Genomic DNA, 17,772 nt, shown 5'->3' with positions numbered 1-17,772 from the left:
ATGTTTATACAGTTGGCGCCTAAACCTCTAGTTTTCAGTACTGGGACTCACTGGAACCAGATGTTTAAATTCCTATTTCCTCAAAATCATAAATGAGTGAATTAATGGTAGACTAATTGAGTGCCATGTGGTTAACTATATAGATGACTTTTGAATAAGGCCTTATAAATCTTCCTGCCTGCCGAACTTGATTTGTAATCTTGCAGAATATCAGTTTTAGGCATGGTTAGATGTGGTGGGTGTCTGTTTCTATAAAACTTCTGAGTCTCAGTCAAAAACACTGAAAAAATATTCAGCATCTTGGGGACTGTGCAGTCTCAGGTTCACAATATATAGCAAATCAATGCAAAGATGAACCACCAAACTTCCATAAAATACTCATTGGTGGTAGTCCTTATTGCAATATTTGAACAATTAAATTTGGAGGTTTTAAACCAATTTTTAAAAATAACTATGATGCACAGAAACAGGATTTTTTGAAAGTGAAAAAGCACATACTCTGAAATTCTCATCTCTCTGAAACTTTGTTCAGTTAATCTCACATTCTGCCAGGCCACCCCCTACCCCTTACCCAAACAATCCTCTAGCACATAGAACAGGGACAATTTAAATAATAAAGGGATCTTCTTTTAAGGAAATTAAGGGAGTTGGATGCTCATAAGAGTGGCCATACTGGGTCAGACCAAAGGTCTGTCTAGCCCAGTATCCTGTCTTCCGACAGTGGTCAATGCCAGGTGCCCTAGAGGGAATGAACAGAAGAGATAATCATCAAGTGATCCATCCCCTGTCGCCCATTCCCAGCTTCTGGGAAGCAGAGGGACACCATTCCTGCCCATTCTGGCTAATTGCCATTGATGGACCTATCCGCTGTGAACTTATCTAGTTCTTTTTTTAACCCTATTATAGTCTATACAAATCAATGTTATAACCAAAAGCTAGTTGCAACTCTAGCTTTTGATACTGTGTAAAATATTAAATAGCAGAATACAGTTGTACTGCTTAGTAAGAAGTGCAAGGACGCCTGTTTCTTGTACTTAATATTCCACAAAGATAGCATCATTGCTACTAGATTAAGACATATGGACACAGAATGCTAGACTGAAAATATTTTATTGTCTAAAATCAAATGCTCTGTCTGTATCCATTTTGATAAGCCTTTTTCATAGAATATCAGGGTTGGAAGGGACCTGAGGAGGTTATCTAGTCCAGGCCCCTGCTCAAAGCAGAACCAGACAGATTTTTGCCCCAGATCTCTACATGCCCCCTAAAGGATTAAACTCACAACGCTGGATTTAGCAGGCCAATGCTCAAACCACTGAGCTATTCCTTCCCCCATGCTCCCTTATCTCCTGCTTTAGTCTCAAGATGAGTTGCCTACAGTCTTTGATAATTAATACCTTAGGGCAGTGATACACTCTTTAGAATTATTAATTCTAAGGATTGTTTTCAGAAAACTTTTACCATTCAAAACACTATTCCCCTTGAGAGGTCCTGGACAGAAGTTATAACATATCTCACAAACATTATATAGAATTTCAGCTAGTATAAAATCAAATGTAAGTATTTTAGCAGATTTTCCTAGTCCTGCATAGGAAACCTAATGAATTTTGACTTTTTGGTGTGTAACATGCATGCATGTTGGTGGGCAAAGGGAAAGAAGAGAATGTGGTTAATCCTCTATCATGGAGGTTTAGCTCGGTAACATTTTATACCACTTTGCAGAGATACAACTGACTACGTACGTCGAAAGGCAGTGGAGAATCAGATCCAATTTGATTAGCTGCAATTAGATAAGTATGTGATTTAGTCACTTCTTTCCATAGCCCATAAGTTTGGAAATAGAAATTTCATCAAACTCTTAGGAGCATGTGACTTCCCAAATACACATTATATTCTCTGAGAGTATAAAAACAGATTAACTTTGAGAACAGATGATAAAGGGAATAAAGACACATTTTACCTACTTATTTTTGATCCAACCCACTCCGCACAGCTGACTGCCCTCAAGAGTCAGAGAATTGAGCCTGGGGAGCCAGTTGCCCCAGGAGTTGGAGAGCCAGCTACCCTGAGAAGCTTTCCTTCCTGTGGGCTGCTGAGGAGCCAGGAAGTCCTGATTCTGCATCACCTTTCCAGTCAGGCTCCTGTGGAGCTCAGAATCATCAAGCTCTGGCTCCAAAGCTCCCAGATTCCCAATCAGCCCTCCAGGTGGGAATCCAAGGAAGCAACTCGAAATTTTTCCATTGGAAACTTGCCTGGTTTCTGTTGTAGAAGAGCAGCGTTACCACTGGCATTATGACTGGGGGTGGGGTAACAGTCTCCTCTTGTCTACCACCCCTTACTGATGACAGCTGCTATAGCCTGTGCTGGTCTGTCTCTTCTCATGGCTGAAACCTCAGACAGATCTCATATAGTCAGGGGTAGGGAGAGTGTGGGAGCTTGCTGTGAATGAAAAGTAATTCAGCCTATTGAGGACTGTGCAGATTTCAGGTTCAAAATATATAGCAAATCAATACAAAGATGAACCATCAAACTTTCAATAAAATACTCATTGGTGCTAGTCCTTATTGCAGTAAATGAATAAATCAAATTAGGAGTTTTTAGACCAATTTAAGTCAGAAGTAGACAATTATTTTTTGAAAAATTTCATGGTCAAAGTACATACTCCAGAGAAAATAATAAACAATGATAATAATAAAAAGATTTTGGGGTCTGTTCAAAAGAGCCTGGCTGTCCGTATTTGGCCTGTGGTCCACCTATTGACAACCTCTGGTGTGGTGGGATAGGAGGAGGAATGAGGGGAGCTATCGATACTCAAAGAGGGAGTATGCTTTGCTGCCCCTGGCAGCTAGCACACATGCTCCAAATCCTTTCTCTTATCCAGTCCAGGTATCCCACTGGGTGTCCTGTATCTGCGGCAGCTCCACCAGAGCCGAGGACCAGCGGACCCTCCACAGGCACCACTGCAGCAGCTCCACCAGAGCCGCCTGCCGCCCCCTCCTGCAAAATGCCGCCCACCAATTATTCTGGTTCCCTAGGCGATCGCCTAGGCTGCCTAAATGGTAGCGCCGGCCCTGGGGTGATGGGAGATAACACATTTCAAGAACTATGAGTCCTGCACATGCATATCACAACATGTGGTGTACCTCATGCAGTACACTAAATACCCCAACAATAACTACGTGAGTGAAACCAGACAATCATGATGTGCTTGAATGAACTCACACAGAAACGTGATAAAAGACCAAAACACCATATCACCTGCGGCTGAACACTCTTTTCACAAAGTGATCACTTTGTGTGACATCTCAGTTCTCATCCTCAAAGGAAACCTGAAAAAGACAAACCTGGAACTTAAATTCATAACTCTGCTAGACACTAGAAATCATGGACTGAATAGAGACACAGGATTTATGACTTGTCACGACAATTGCACTAAACCTGCGCCCCCCCTTGACTGAAGTGATATTACTGACAACTTCACCTTAAATGGCCCTTGAAATATGTGTTAACTATGTATGCTAAACAATCTGTTCCACTTTCTATTTAGCAGTGATGCTCTGAAAAAATATCCCAGATCTGAATAAGACCTCTGTGTAGGCTAAAATGCTTCTCTTTTTCACCAACAGAAGCTGGTCCAATAAGAGATATTAGCTCAGCCAGTTTGTCTCTCTAATATTCGGGGACCAACGTATCCCTGAAATAAACTGAACTGCCAGATGTTAAAATCAAAAGTAATCAGTTTTTAATTTTTTAAATCTTTACTCTAGGATCACTCCAATGCCCACTTATATTTCTCGCATTTTTGCTATGTTTGCAAAGGATTTTAAAGATGAAAAGCACTATATAAATGCTTATTCTAATTATTATTATGTAGCCTGCTTTGAGAATGTCTCTAATCTTTCAGAGAAAATATATTAGTATATGAATAACCTAATATACTGGCATAAAGAGCCAATGAGAGAAGAGATATCACATTCTATTGCAATACTGAGATAAAAATCACCATTAAACTCATTAGATGCTATATTTAGTGCATATAACAGTTTGAGGACTGCATGTGGGAAATGATCATTGACAGAATAGTTATGGTTTTAATCACATTCACCGTAGAAATGTTTATTATTTGTTTATTACTACAATATTTCACTCCACAATTCTGTTTTATTTATTTAGATTTATAAAAAATGTCTATTTTGTGGACTAGTTGCACATGCAAACAATTTATACAAATAACATGCAGACTGGACCAATAGCATAAGAAAATCTTTTTCACCCATCCAGTCCTCCAGCGTGAACTTTCCATTCCCTCCATCACCCTCAGACCCACCAATCTTCTCAAAAACCTGGAAGATAATAATCCTTACAACATGCACTGAATACCAAATGATTCTAACTCTCTCAAATCAACTGAGAAGCAAATTCCAAGGTTAATCAAATGCAAGAGAAGGTGTTAGATGAAGATCCTTTGATCTCAACTGTTACAGTATCAGAAAAGAGATGGTGTAAGGAACTGTACTTACCACTGAAGTGCCCCTTGGTACTGATGTTTCAGGGTTCTTCATCTCTAGTACACCCGGTTGACCACATATTTGATCCTGCAATCATGTGTCTCTTTCTATGTCTGGTCCAGCCTTCTCTCCTGCCAAGTAAGATACAGAAAGCGACAGGCCATCACAGAACCAAAGATGTGGTCAATAGTGGGTACTAGAAATGAAAACACTTGCCACACCTTGTTCTATAACCAGTTATCAAGGTTCCTTCCTCACTCTGAACTCCAGGGTACAGATGTGGGGATGCGGTGTGGCTTTGCCGTGGTTAGTCCCTCAGTGGGGCTGTGGGGTATTCCACCGCCTCACTCTAGTTCGCCGGCCGATGGCTCTGCGGTCATGGGGAATAATACACCCTCAGTTAGGGGGCTCAGGCCCTTGGAGCAGGGCTGAGTCAATAGTCAAGTGGCGGCCCAGGCCCTAGGTCAGGGCAGGGCAGCCAGCAAACAGTCAGAGACTCAGGCCTTTAAGTGGGGACTGAGTCAAGAGTCCAAATAGCAGCCCAGGCCCTGGATCAGGGTGGGGCAACAAGCAAATAGTTGGAGACTCAGGCCTTAGGCAGGGGCTGAGTCAGCAGTTCAGTAACAGCCCAGGCCTTGGGTCAGGGCGGGGCAGCAAGCAAATAGTCAGGGACTCAGGCCTTTCAGCAGGGGCTGACTCAGTAGTTCCAGTATCAGGAGGTCCTAGCCTCTCCAGGCCAGGGAAAAGGGGAAGTCTGCCACTCAAAGAGTGGGTAGCAGGGGGGATGCAGGCCCTCCCACTCCACTGCGTCCCAGCCTGGGGCCCTAGCAATGGCAGAAACTCTCTCCTGGCTGCAACACACTGACATAGGCTCTGGCAGTGTTGCAGCCAGACTGGGATCGGCTGCCCCCGGGCTACTTCCACACTCCCCCTCATAGGGTATCTGAGTCGTGGTAGCATCGCCGGTGGTCTCAAACGCCATCTGTTTCTCTGGGTAAATAGCAGATGGTAGGCTTGGCTCCTCCTCGGTGTAGTGGGCAAGAGGCAGGCTCGGCTCCTCCTCGGGGTAGCTGGAGTAGGGTAGGTTTGGCCAGTCCTCCTCAGGGTAACAAGTGCGGGGTAGGCTTGGCCAGTCCTCCCCGGGGTAACGTGTGAGGGGTAGGCTCGGCCAGTCCTCGCCAGGGTAATGAGCAAGGGATAGGCTCAGCCGGCCCAGATCTCCAGAGGGAGCTTGGTCGCAGACATCTGGCCTCTCTGGCGGCTGGTTCCCAATTGATCTCTGCTGGTGAGCTTTTATACTTCTGGGACTGCGCTGTGACCTCTAAGTGGCCAGTGCAGGACCCAGTGACTCCGCCCACATTGGTGTTAGAAGAGGTTAGTCTCTCAGTGGGGCTGTGGGGTATCCCACCGCCTCGCTACAGGGAACCTGCATGAAAGCCCCCCCTAAGCTGCCACCACCAAGTGTGTTCCAAATCTTTGGGGAGAGCCTCTTGGAACTCTGCCTTTCCCCCAAAATTTCCCAAGTCTCTAACCCCCGCTTTCCTGGGCAGATTTGAGACTAATTCCTTCCCCAAGTCCTTACAGCCCTTTTCCTGGGAAGGCTTAAGAGTATACCCTCCTGGTGAACACAGATTCAAAAAACCCTTAGATCTTAAAACAATGAAAAATCAATCAGGTTCTTAAAAGAAGAATTTTAATTAAAGAAAAAAGTAAAATATTATTTCTGTAAAATCAGGATGGAAAATAACTTTACAGGGCAATCAGATTCAAAGAGCCCACAGAACCCCCTCTAGCCTTAGGTTGAAAGTTACAGCAAACAGAGGTAAACTCTAGCAAAAGGAACATTTACAAGTTGAGAAAACAAAGATAAAATTAACATGCCTTTCCTGCCTGTTACTTACAAGTTTGAAATATGAGAGACTTGTTCAGAAAGAGTTGGAGAACATGGATTGATGTCTGATCCCTCTTAGTCCCAAGAGCAAACAACCCCCAAAACAAAGAGCACATAAACAAAAGCCTTCCCCCTCCCCAAGATTTGAAAGTATCTTGTTCCCTTATTGGTTCTTTGGGTCAGGTGTCAGCCAGGTTACCTGAGCTTCTTAACCTTTTACAGGTAAAAGGATTTTGGTGTCTCTGGCCGTGAGGGATTTTATAGTATTGTACACAGGAGGGTTGTTACCCTTCCCTTTATAGTTATGACACCCATTCAGTCCCCATCTAGGGTAACAAAAGTCCAACTAGATAACCAAACAAAAGACCCAAACCAGCTATGCCTTTCTTATGGCTATTTTTCAGCCCACTGTTTGTTTGTTTAGTACAAACACACAACTAAAAGACAATACCTGCTCTAAAAAAAGTACAATCGATGACATTAATCTTGTAAAGAATTCCACATTTGCTTAACTTTAAATATGGTGAATAGTATTGTTGTCTTAAATGAAACTACTTTACAAAGCATAAAATTAAGCATATGCAAGATTGTGGTCTAAATATGAGATGACTCAAGCTAAAATTGAGGACTGAATGTTTTTATAAAATATATGCCCTGTGTTGTACAGGATATTAAAATATATGGTCACAGTGGTCCCTTCTGTATTTGGAATCTATGATGGAGAATAGGTAGATTCAACAAATAGCTAATGAGAGCACACAGAAGCAATGAAATTATATTAGTCATCAGGAAAAGGAATGGTAACTGCACACCTACTCCTTAACCATATGCAAATCTTTTTGTAATCATCATGGCAGAGGAGAGTTTTAAGGAGGGACTTGAAAGAGGATAATGAGATGACCTTGCAGATGTTTACATGATGCTCTTCCCACATACATTTAAACAATCCTTCCCAAACACACATTGCAGAGCAGATTAAGCAACCAATCAACAAAAAACTAAGGGCATGATATTCAAAAGCACTCAGCATTGGCTTGACTTTACTCGTGATGGAATCAGTGGGAGCTTTAGCACTGACAGCTGCCAGAGGAGAGTTAGACCATGTCTGAATGTTTTTGAAAATTCGATGCTTATCAGCATTTTAATTAGGAATAAAATTACTGACAGATTCTTCCATCACACCTTTTATTAACATTATTTTTCACAAAAACGGTAGCTGTGAAATATCTCCCCAAAAAAGGTGCTTCTAGAGTGGTCTGAAATATCCTTTTCATAAGTGAATGACTTCCAAACTAGGGTGAATTCTCACTTCAAAATACCAAAGGACATTGGTGATTGCCAGAAATCTAGAACCAGAGCCAAGTTCCAATGAAATCAGTGGAAGATTCCTACTAAACTAACTCAGTTAGAAATTTCCAGGCCTCTCCATGGTGGAGTTAGGACATACAATCAAGGAAAACACTGATATCTTTACATTGCATCTCATTCTGCCAAATCAGCTCAAAATCCCTACACCCTTTGACCTCCTCATTTTACACTCTAATTTCTAATCCAAAAGAAATGTTATCAAAGAAATTTGGGAGGTAGGAGCATTTCTCTTTATAACGGAAAGGCAGTTGCTGTCTTAACTATTGAGAATTTACCAGCTCTCCATCAAACTTATCTTCAAACATATTTTCTTATCTCCTTCTTAATATTCACTCAATCTCCCATCAAAAAGATAAAATAAAATATCATGCTAACTCTCACCCATTTTTTATTTTTCTTTTGTTTTGTTTTACCTAAGACAGCTGTTTATTGTAACAGTGGCTTTTCTAATAGAACACAGATAAAGTTGAGCATATTATCATATTATTTTAGCCATAATACACTTTAATTTTTCTGAGTTACAAACGACTGGCTTACAGTTTAATAATCAAACAACATATGCCATTATTTCCCTCCTGAAAAGCTTTTTGTTAGTGCATTAAAGGATTTTCTGAGCTGAAAATAAATTGACTTTGAGCTGGGTTGGCAAAGCAGCCAAAAAAAAAAAAAAAAGAGAGACTCTCATTTTGCATAGTGGCAAAGATTTATTGGCATTTGATGCATTCCAGTCCATCTGATAACAACTTTTTAAAAGTATGTATTGACTGCCAACTCTGAGTTCCCTTCCTTTCTGTCACAGAGCCAAATCCTGCTCAATTTACTCATACGAGAAATTCATTTGCAGTATTCCTTCACAAGGTCTGATGCACCACTTAAGTCCTGACTAAGTTTTATTTTGTGTTCATTCAAGCTAGTTGAAAATTTTCTGATGGAACATTTTTCTGTTGGCAAAGGTCCTTGTATTGAAACTGTAAATTCCCATGGGAACATGTTGATTTTGACAATTTTGTGTAGGAAGAAAATGAAAATATGTATTTTGATAAGGTTACACCAGGAGTCAGCAACCTTTCAGAAGCGGTGTGCCGAGTCTTCATTTATTCATTCTAATTTCAGGTTTCGCATGCCAGTAATACCTTCTAAAAACATTAAAATGTCTCTTTCTACAAGTCTATAATATATAACTAAACTATTGTATGTAAAGTAAATAAGGTTTTTAAAATGTTTAAGAAGTTTCATTTAAAATTAAATTAAAATGCAGAGCCCACCGGACCAGTAGCCAGGACCCAGGGAGTACGAGTGCCACTGAAAATCAACTCGTGTGCTGCCTTCGGCACATGTGCCATAGGTTGCCTTACCCCTGGGTTACACTGTTCTGTTTTGACATTTATGGAATGGAATGTTTTGTTTTTTTGTTTAAAGTTACTTTTCATTTAGAAGTATCTTTTAATTTTATTTAGAAATTGAAAGAAAAGGTTTTGATTGCCCTGAAATTATTATTTTTTCCATTTTGTGAGAAATTTTCAAATTTCTTGTTTTTGTTGCAATGATGAACAAAACAAATTTGAAAATCACAGAATTTCCCATAAAACTGACATTTCAATTCTTATATTCATCTTCTATGGAAACTGGAGCTTGGGCAGAGAAAAAAGGGTTGAACAGAGAATGTGTGTCCAGCTGTGTTTAAATCTCAGGCCAGGCCTGAGGAAGGGGAGAGGGTAGAATGGAGGTTACATAACAGAGAGATTTCGACTTGCATCTGCTAAGCTGGTTATGGCAGAGTCACACTTAGGCCTGGTCAACACCCTAAAACTTAGATCAATATAGCTACATCACTAGGGTGACCAGATGTCCTGATTTTATTGGGACAGTCCTGATTTTTGTGTCTTTTTCTTATATGGGCTCCTATTACCCCTCACCCCCGTCCTGATTTTTCATACTTGCTGTCTGGTCACCCTATATATCACTCGCAGGGGTGAAAAATTCAACCTTCTGACAGAGTTAGTTAAGCCAACCTAAGCCTTGATGTAGACACTGCTATGTCAGTGAAAGAATTCTGTCATACTCTAGCTACTGCCTCTCAAGGGGGGTGGATCTACCTTAGCAACGGAAAAACCCCTTTTGTTGCTGTAGGAAGGGTATGTCTATGCTTAAAATGCTACAGCACAACATAGTGCATCAGTGTAGACACTACACTGTTTTCCTGTCAGTGTAAGTAATCCATCTGACCAAGAGAGTTCTTCTGACCTAGCACTGTCTCCACCAAAGGTTAGGTAGGTATAGCTGTTTCCCTCAGGGATGTGGATTTTTCATACCTCTGAGAGACATAGCTATATTGATGTAAGTTCCTAGTGTAGAACAGCCCTCAGTGTCTGCACTACAGCATTACAGTAGTGTAGCTGCAGCTGTGCTGCTATGGTGCTTGTATATAGACATATCCCTAGAAAGCAGCACCTATTCAGGTGCATAAGAAGCCTCTGGACAATTCTAAAACAGCAAGATAAGTGTCCATGCTCTTAGACACACCATGTTCACACACCCCATTATTTGTCACACCCACCTGCACGTTCAGGGGTCTTTGTGCTTGATTACATCCTCTTTGTGAAAATGCCTTGTGTGGCCAGAGGAACCCAACCACTGCTTTTTAGGCACCTCAGCTGCCACTATCTCTCACACAAGCTCCTGCAAATTCCAGCCTAAATTGTTTGTTTGCATACAAGTAGTGTTTTGGTACTGAGTCCTCCTTACTGCCAGGCATCCTTCCTTTCAGTCTTCCACATAGCCACTCTTATGAGTTTCTGATCAGAGACTGTCTGAGGGCTCCAGTCTGGCCTCATTATCTCCCCTAAAGGGCTGTGCAGGGACAGAGGGAAGCTGAGTTGATGTTAACCTCTTGTTTGCCAGAGAGTAGGTAGTATTCATTAAAACTTTCTCTGTACTACATTTTAGTATTGTGTCAATTGTAATAAAAATAAATGGGGCCAGATCCTTAGCAGGTGTAAGTTGGCATAGCTCCTTTTATTTCATCAGCCTTTATATTGCATTGTGAGGAACGACCAACATTTTCAACCTGAGCCCCCAAAGCTAAACTCATAAATCCATATTAGGCACCTAAATAAGTGGTCTGATTGTCAAAGGTTCTGACTGATTGTGACTCCCGTTGATGCCTGACAATTAGGTCATTTTTATTTTGATTCCTAAATGGGGAATTAGGATCCTAACTTTCAGCACCCAGATTTGTAAAATGATGGCCGGAGTTTTTATCTCTGAATATTTGAGCAATACTTGTGTGATAGATCATGGAGGGCAAAGAACACATGCAGTATGTCTACACTGCAGTGTAAGCCCAGGATGAGTAGAACTGGAGTTACCAGAGCCTGGGTTTATTAATCTCAGGCTTGAATTCTACATTCATTTATAACCTCAGGTTAGGAATTGTTGAACCCTGGTCCCGACCTAGAGCTCTAATATCTACATTGCATTATGTGATCCTGAGTCCAGCTGCCAATAGCCCAGACTTCCTTGTGACCTCCCACAATAGGGCCACTCTCACTCTTTGTTCATGGTGCAAAGTGGGAAAACTTAACTGTCTACCAATCTTGACTATTCAGAGGACAAAGAAAGTTGACCCATGGGATTGTGGGATACTTTTGGTGGACTCCCAGAGCATTAGTCTAGCGGGGCTGGAGTTGCACTGTAAATCAATAGGGCTTGAACTCTGAGTCCTAGCTTGACTCTGGCTCAGACCCTTTACTCCTAAGGGGACCTGGGAATTCTTGTCTGAGCCCTGGCTTAGCGCAATTTGTATTTAGATGGAAGGGGGGTTAGGCTTGAGCCTGAGTTTGAACCCTAGGCTTACATTGCAATGTAGACATGCCCAGAGAGAATAATAATTAGATCCACACTCTTCCAATTTGTGTTCATACAGCATTCTCCAAACATTCACAGCAGCCCAGGTTGTGTACACATTTCAAAATCTACATTTGTAAGCAGTCTGTGTTCAAGCAAATGAAAAATGTTGTGTTCACATGAATGAAAACGTGTGTGTCTATGAATATGCATTAGATATAGATGGGGAACATTTCTCTTTTAATTTCTACTTTACAAAGAAAAACAGCAGATCCACTAATCTAGATTTTCTGACCTCTTGAAAACATTTAAAATATACATTTAACCCCCAATGAGATATTGAAGATTAAGTATTCTGTTCAATAGTCTAGTTAAATGCAGAATTACAAAAGATTTACACTGAGGTTCTCTCACATTCTAGCAAAGCAGCACTCTCTGATGTACAATGCATTTCTGTCCATAGTGGCAGCGCTAGTGATCTTATCTAAGGAAAATTATTCAGCCCCATCAAATCCTACTGATGCTTCAACTAGTAAATCTGAATAGTAGTTATACTTGTTATTGTAGAGAAACAATTAGTCTTTTGTTACTCACGTTCCTCATGTTCCTTTATCCTGAAGATTTTTAATTCCTATGTATATCTTTTCAACTGCACTGATGATGGCTGCATATTAAATTCAGAAATTAAATGTCATTTATCTTGCAGAGTTTAAGTGCTTAATAATACCCCAAAGTACAAGGATGTCAATACTGACTCTTTAGAAGAGTCTGCACAAGAAATAGCAAGCTAATTACTGACAGATAAACCTACTAGTAGTTACTTTTTCTCTAAAATAACAAAGCTAATAGTCATTAAAATAATCACAGATCTAAAATAATCCTGATGCTTCTGCTGTGTATAGTGGGGATAAATAAGAATGTAAGAACTTCCATACTGGATCAGACCTGTGCTCCATATAGCCCAATATCCTGTCTTTGACAGTGGCCAGTACCAGAGCTTCGGGGGGAGTGCACAGGACAAGGCAATTTTGAAAAGATCCATCTCTGTCTTCCCCTCTTGGCTTGTGGAAGTCTGAGGTTCAGGGTCTCCACAAGATGAGCTTGCATCCATGACCATCTTGACTAAAAGTCATTGATGGACCTGTCCTCCATGAACTTATCTAGTTCTTTTTGAATCCAGTTGTACTTTTGGCCATCATAACAGCAGATGACAATGAGTTCCATAGGTTAATTGTCTGAAAAAGCACTTCTTCTTGTTTGTGATAAACCTGCAGTCTATTAATTTCATTAAGTGACCTCTGGTTGGAGGTCGGTGCTGAATAAGAATGGGTGAATCAATTCTGGAAAAGGTAAATAATGCTTCACTTTTTCCACATCATTCATGATTTTATGGACTTTTATCATATCCTCCCTTATACATCACTTTTCTAAGTTGAACAGCCCTAAACTTTTTAGTTTCTCCTTGTATAGAAGATGTTCCATGCCCTTATTCATCTGGGTTGCCTTTCTCTGAACCTTTTCCAGTTCCATTACATTCTTTTTGAGATGGGGCAACTAGAACTGGACACAGTATTCAAGGTGCAGGTGTACCATTTCTCGTTTCCCTTGTTCAAAAGTTGTCTAATTTTGAGGTCTAATTTTGAGAGGTCATAAATTACCAGGAGGTTCAAGTTATTTTCAGTGATATTCATCCTAGTTTTGTTTAGCTACAGTTTCCTGCTAACAAACCCAGCAGGCCATTTTTTTTAATAACTAAGCTGGGAAGCAAACTCCAGTTCTGTGAGGGTTATTCCTGTTGTTAACTGACCAGGAGATCTTCACTACAGGTGACTACTTGATTAAATAATCAAATATTAGTGTGTAATTCAATTATAGAAATGTTAATGACTATTATGATGGTTCTCTGAAGGGTTATTAAAAGAAAATGTTCCTCTACTGTGTGACAATATTTTATATACCAGCATCAAGGCCATTCAAACCACTTTAGTTAAAACACAGGGGAAATATATGAATTATTCTTAGTCTTCAGTTGATAACGCAGATTGAGTTTGTACATAAAATAATGCAGTTTCTCACAATTACATTATGTGCTCAAAATGTCTTCATGGACTTCACTTCACACAAGGGTCTGATTCTGCTTGCATTTACACTAAATGTAATAAATCAGGAGTAATTTTGCTACTGTTACCTGTATTACACCAGTGCAAAGGAGACCACGGTTACAGATCACAAAGCAGGTCAGGAATTTTATTTTCCTGAACAGGCTAGTCCCTACATAATTTGATTTGAGCCCCTAAATTCTGAATTCTTCCAGCTGAAGAGCCAGATCCTCAGCCTTGTTAAAGGTGCATTTTAATGTACAGTCACTGACAGAAAGTCCAGAAGATAGGATAATTTCGTGGCTAATGCCAGCTGCTGTTGGGATTGGGCTGGTCAATTCTGGGCTCTTCAACTGAGGAACGTTTACAAGTGCCTTATACTGCTACAGTCTTCTCTTGATAGACTTTCCACTGCCAGGGCCCCAGACTGACTACTCTAAGAAAACAAATTAAACTTGATTCTACATCTTTCTTCAGTGGCATGCCACAGATCTCACTTTCCGACACATTTGACACATATTACTTTTTGTACTATTGTATCTCATTTGGGTGTGAACGCTTATCTGCTTTAACCTTGTAAATAACTCATGTCTTTATCCTAGTTAATAAACCTTTAGTTGGGTTGTTACAGGATTGACTACAAGCTTTGTCTTTGGTATGAGAACTAAGGTGCAAACTGACTTGGTGTAAGTGACTGGTCCTTGGGCACTGCGAGTAACCTGGATAGTTTGTGATCTTTGGTGTAAAGGGACCACCTATCACAGAGTCAAGCTTGTCTAGGTGGCAAGATAGATTGGAATGCCCAAGGGGACAGTCTGTGACTCTGTGTTAAGGCTTCATAATGCCTGAGAAGTATACACTTGTTACATGATTGGGGAAATCTAAGTGTAGAATTCACAACCAGTCTGCCCTGAGGTTGGTATTCTTGCTCATGAGCTACTCCAGAAAACATGACAAGGTCATCTCACCGTTTCCAGTGAGCTGTAAGACTACTAGAACAGACAAAGAATGCCTGAGGGAATATGGGATGTAGGAAGGGGTGGGGTGAAGCAGGTAGCCTATCAGAGACCCTTAAAAAGTGTCTCAAGGGATGAGGAAATTTGAAAATCATTGGCTTAGAAAATGTACTTCTGTCTTAATTGTGTGTCTTTCTTAGAATGCATCTACTTAACTTAAGACTTTATCAAAAATGATCAGATTTTTCTTTTCATTTTATAGTGGTACAAGAAATCATTTGCCTAATTTTTTTTAGATGAGAAATTCAACTGTTGCTATGATAGCTGGTAGATTTATGAAGTATGAAGCTGTGATGTCAAAAAACAGAGGGACTGCATAATTGAAAAAAGACATCATCATAAAGTTTCCTAGCCGAGTTTCTTGTCAATTGCTGTAATTTCAGGGAGGATATAGTTTATTCTTCATATAAATACGAGGATTCAGCCTTCTTGTTAAAGTGTAGAAACTAAAGTCAGTGTAAAATTGGTGCAAGTAAGAGGAGAATCAGGCCCTCAGTGGTTATAGCATCCGATGAAGTGGATATTCACCCACAAAAGCTCATGCTCCAAAATGTCTGTTAGTCTATAAGGTGCCACAGGACTCTTTGCTGCTTTTACAGATCCAGACTAACACGGCTACCCCTCTGATACTATAGTATGTTGTTATCTCTTCACTCACTGTGTCAATCAGTTTTGTGAACGATGTGTAAAGATTATACCATATATTTCATCAGAGGTATTTAATTATAAATTGTTGCCCAAATTACATCATTTTGAAAAAAGTGCACTTTACTAATTATCTCCATACATGAAAGGTCACTGGTGTATAAAACAACTTCACAAAATGGCTGTATGATTTGAATTCAAATTTATACTTGCATTTTTTTATTATTATACACACAAATAACACAATGATATTTGAAAATAATGAGATAATTTATTAGCAAAATGCATCTCACTATTACATATTCAGGCAATTTTAATATGCATTTTCTTTGACATCTGATTAAAGGATGCATGTAAGCAAGGGACATCTGGGATGTAGTTTTACATGATTATATTAATAATTTGGATTGAACCAGTGTTTGTATAAGATTCAGCTGTTCATCATTCCAAATCGGTGAGGAAAGCTTGCTACAGAAAGTGCATCAAGTAACTTTTATCTCTGTAGCTCAGCAAAAGCATTTCCACAACACAAATCTGTCACCCAGCAACTCCTGTGATGGGATTTATCATGACTAATCAAAAAATGCATTGTTGTTTCCCCTGTAATATAGAATAGATGAGAGAAATTAGGGAGATGAGGCAAGATTTCACAATATGAATAAACAACACTATATCTTCAAAGTATCTTCTTCCCCTGAGCAACATAAAAAAGAAAACACACTTTTTAAAATAAGGTATCTGCATATCAAATCAGTCACTTGCAAATGGGACAATTTTAAGCAAGCCAGAACAGTTCAATTAATTCAGTTTAATCAGTAATAGACAATAATCTTGAGTACCATGTTATTGCTGTAGGCTAGTGCTAGCTATAGGAAAAAGTATATTTTTCTGTTGATGCTTTCTTATATTTAAAAAAACTATTCTAAAATAAACATTTGAAACCTAATTTAAAGATTTTTGAAATTATTGCTTTGACAAAAATCTCTTTCATGCACAAAATGCACCAACGCATTTTATAATAAGAATAATTTTAGTACATTGATTTTCTGTCCTGCTAAGTACAGCTAGTCTTGCACATTTTCGTACAATGTGTTAGAATCCCAGGAGAAGCCAGTGTCATCTACCCCTGAAAATGGTTCCCCTGACTGCAATCAAATTCCACCTAGCAACACGTGCCCTCCCTATGGTACATGTAGAACTGACTCAGTGTGGGCCATTCCTTTTGATGGACTCATACTCATTTCTTTATCCTTCCCCTCCACCAACTTCAATGCCCTATTAAACATTCTTTGCTCTTTGGTCCTCGGCACATCAACTCATCCTCACACAGCTCATTCTTAAGCTGCTGTACACCCATAACTCAGGCCCTACAGCAAATGGGGAGACAGGGACTCGCTGATGGAAATTACAGCTTACCAACAATTTCTTTTGTCAAAACAGTTTTCCATCAGAAAATGCTGAGTTGACAGAAATCATTTCATGTGTTTGAAATCATATAAATTTTGATGAAAATTTGTTTAGAAAAATAATTGGGAAAAACTGAAAATATCACAATGTCCCACATTAACACTTTCAGAACTAAAAGTTTACTTTTTGTTTCAAAATGACTTTACATTTACTTAACTTTTTAAAAAAAGGTTGAAATTGAAATGACATGTTTTGACTGTCCCAAAACTAATTTTTTTTCAAAATTTCATTTTGAAATAAATTTCAAAATTTTGGATTTCGGATTAAAAAAATCAAAAGTTGGAGAGTTTCATAGACTCATAGACTCATAGACTCTAGGACTGGAAGGGACCTCGAGAGGTCATCGAGTCCAGTCCCCTGCCCTCATGGCAGGACCAAATACTGTCTAGACCATCCCTAATAGACATTTATCTAACCTACTCTTAAATATCTCCAGAGATGGAGATTCCACAACTTCCCTAGGCAATCTATTCCAGTGTTTAACTACCCTGACAGTTAGGAACTTTTTCCTAATGTCCAACCTAAATCTCCCTTGCTGCAGTTTAAGCCCATTGCTTCTTGTTCTATCATTGGAGGCTAAGGTGAACAAGTTTTCTCCCTCCTCCTGATGACACCCTTTTAGATACCTGAAAACTGCTATCATGTCCCCTCTCAGTCTTCTCTTTTCCAAACTAAACAAACCCAATTCCTTCAGCCTTCCTTCATAGGTCATGTTCTCAAGACCTTTAATCATTCTTGTTGCTCTTCTCTTGACCCTCTCCAATTTCTCCACATCTTTCTTGAAATGCGGTGCCCAGAACTGGACACAATACTCCAGTTGAGGCCTAACCAGCGCAGAGTAAAGTGGAAGAATGACTTCTCGTGTCTTGTTTACAACACACCTGTTAATGCATCCCAGAATCACGTTTGCTTTTTTTGCAACAGCATCACAC

The sequence above is a fragment of the Gopherus evgoodei genome, chromosome 3 (assembly GCF_007399415.2).
Source record: "Gopherus evgoodei ecotype Sinaloan lineage chromosome 3, rGopEvg1_v1.p, whole genome shotgun sequence".
Taxonomy (NCBI): domain Eukaryota; kingdom Metazoa; phylum Chordata; order Testudines; family Testudinidae; genus Gopherus; species Gopherus evgoodei.
The sequence above is the reverse complement of the archived record's forward strand: the minus strand, read 5'-3'. Positions refer to the sequence as shown.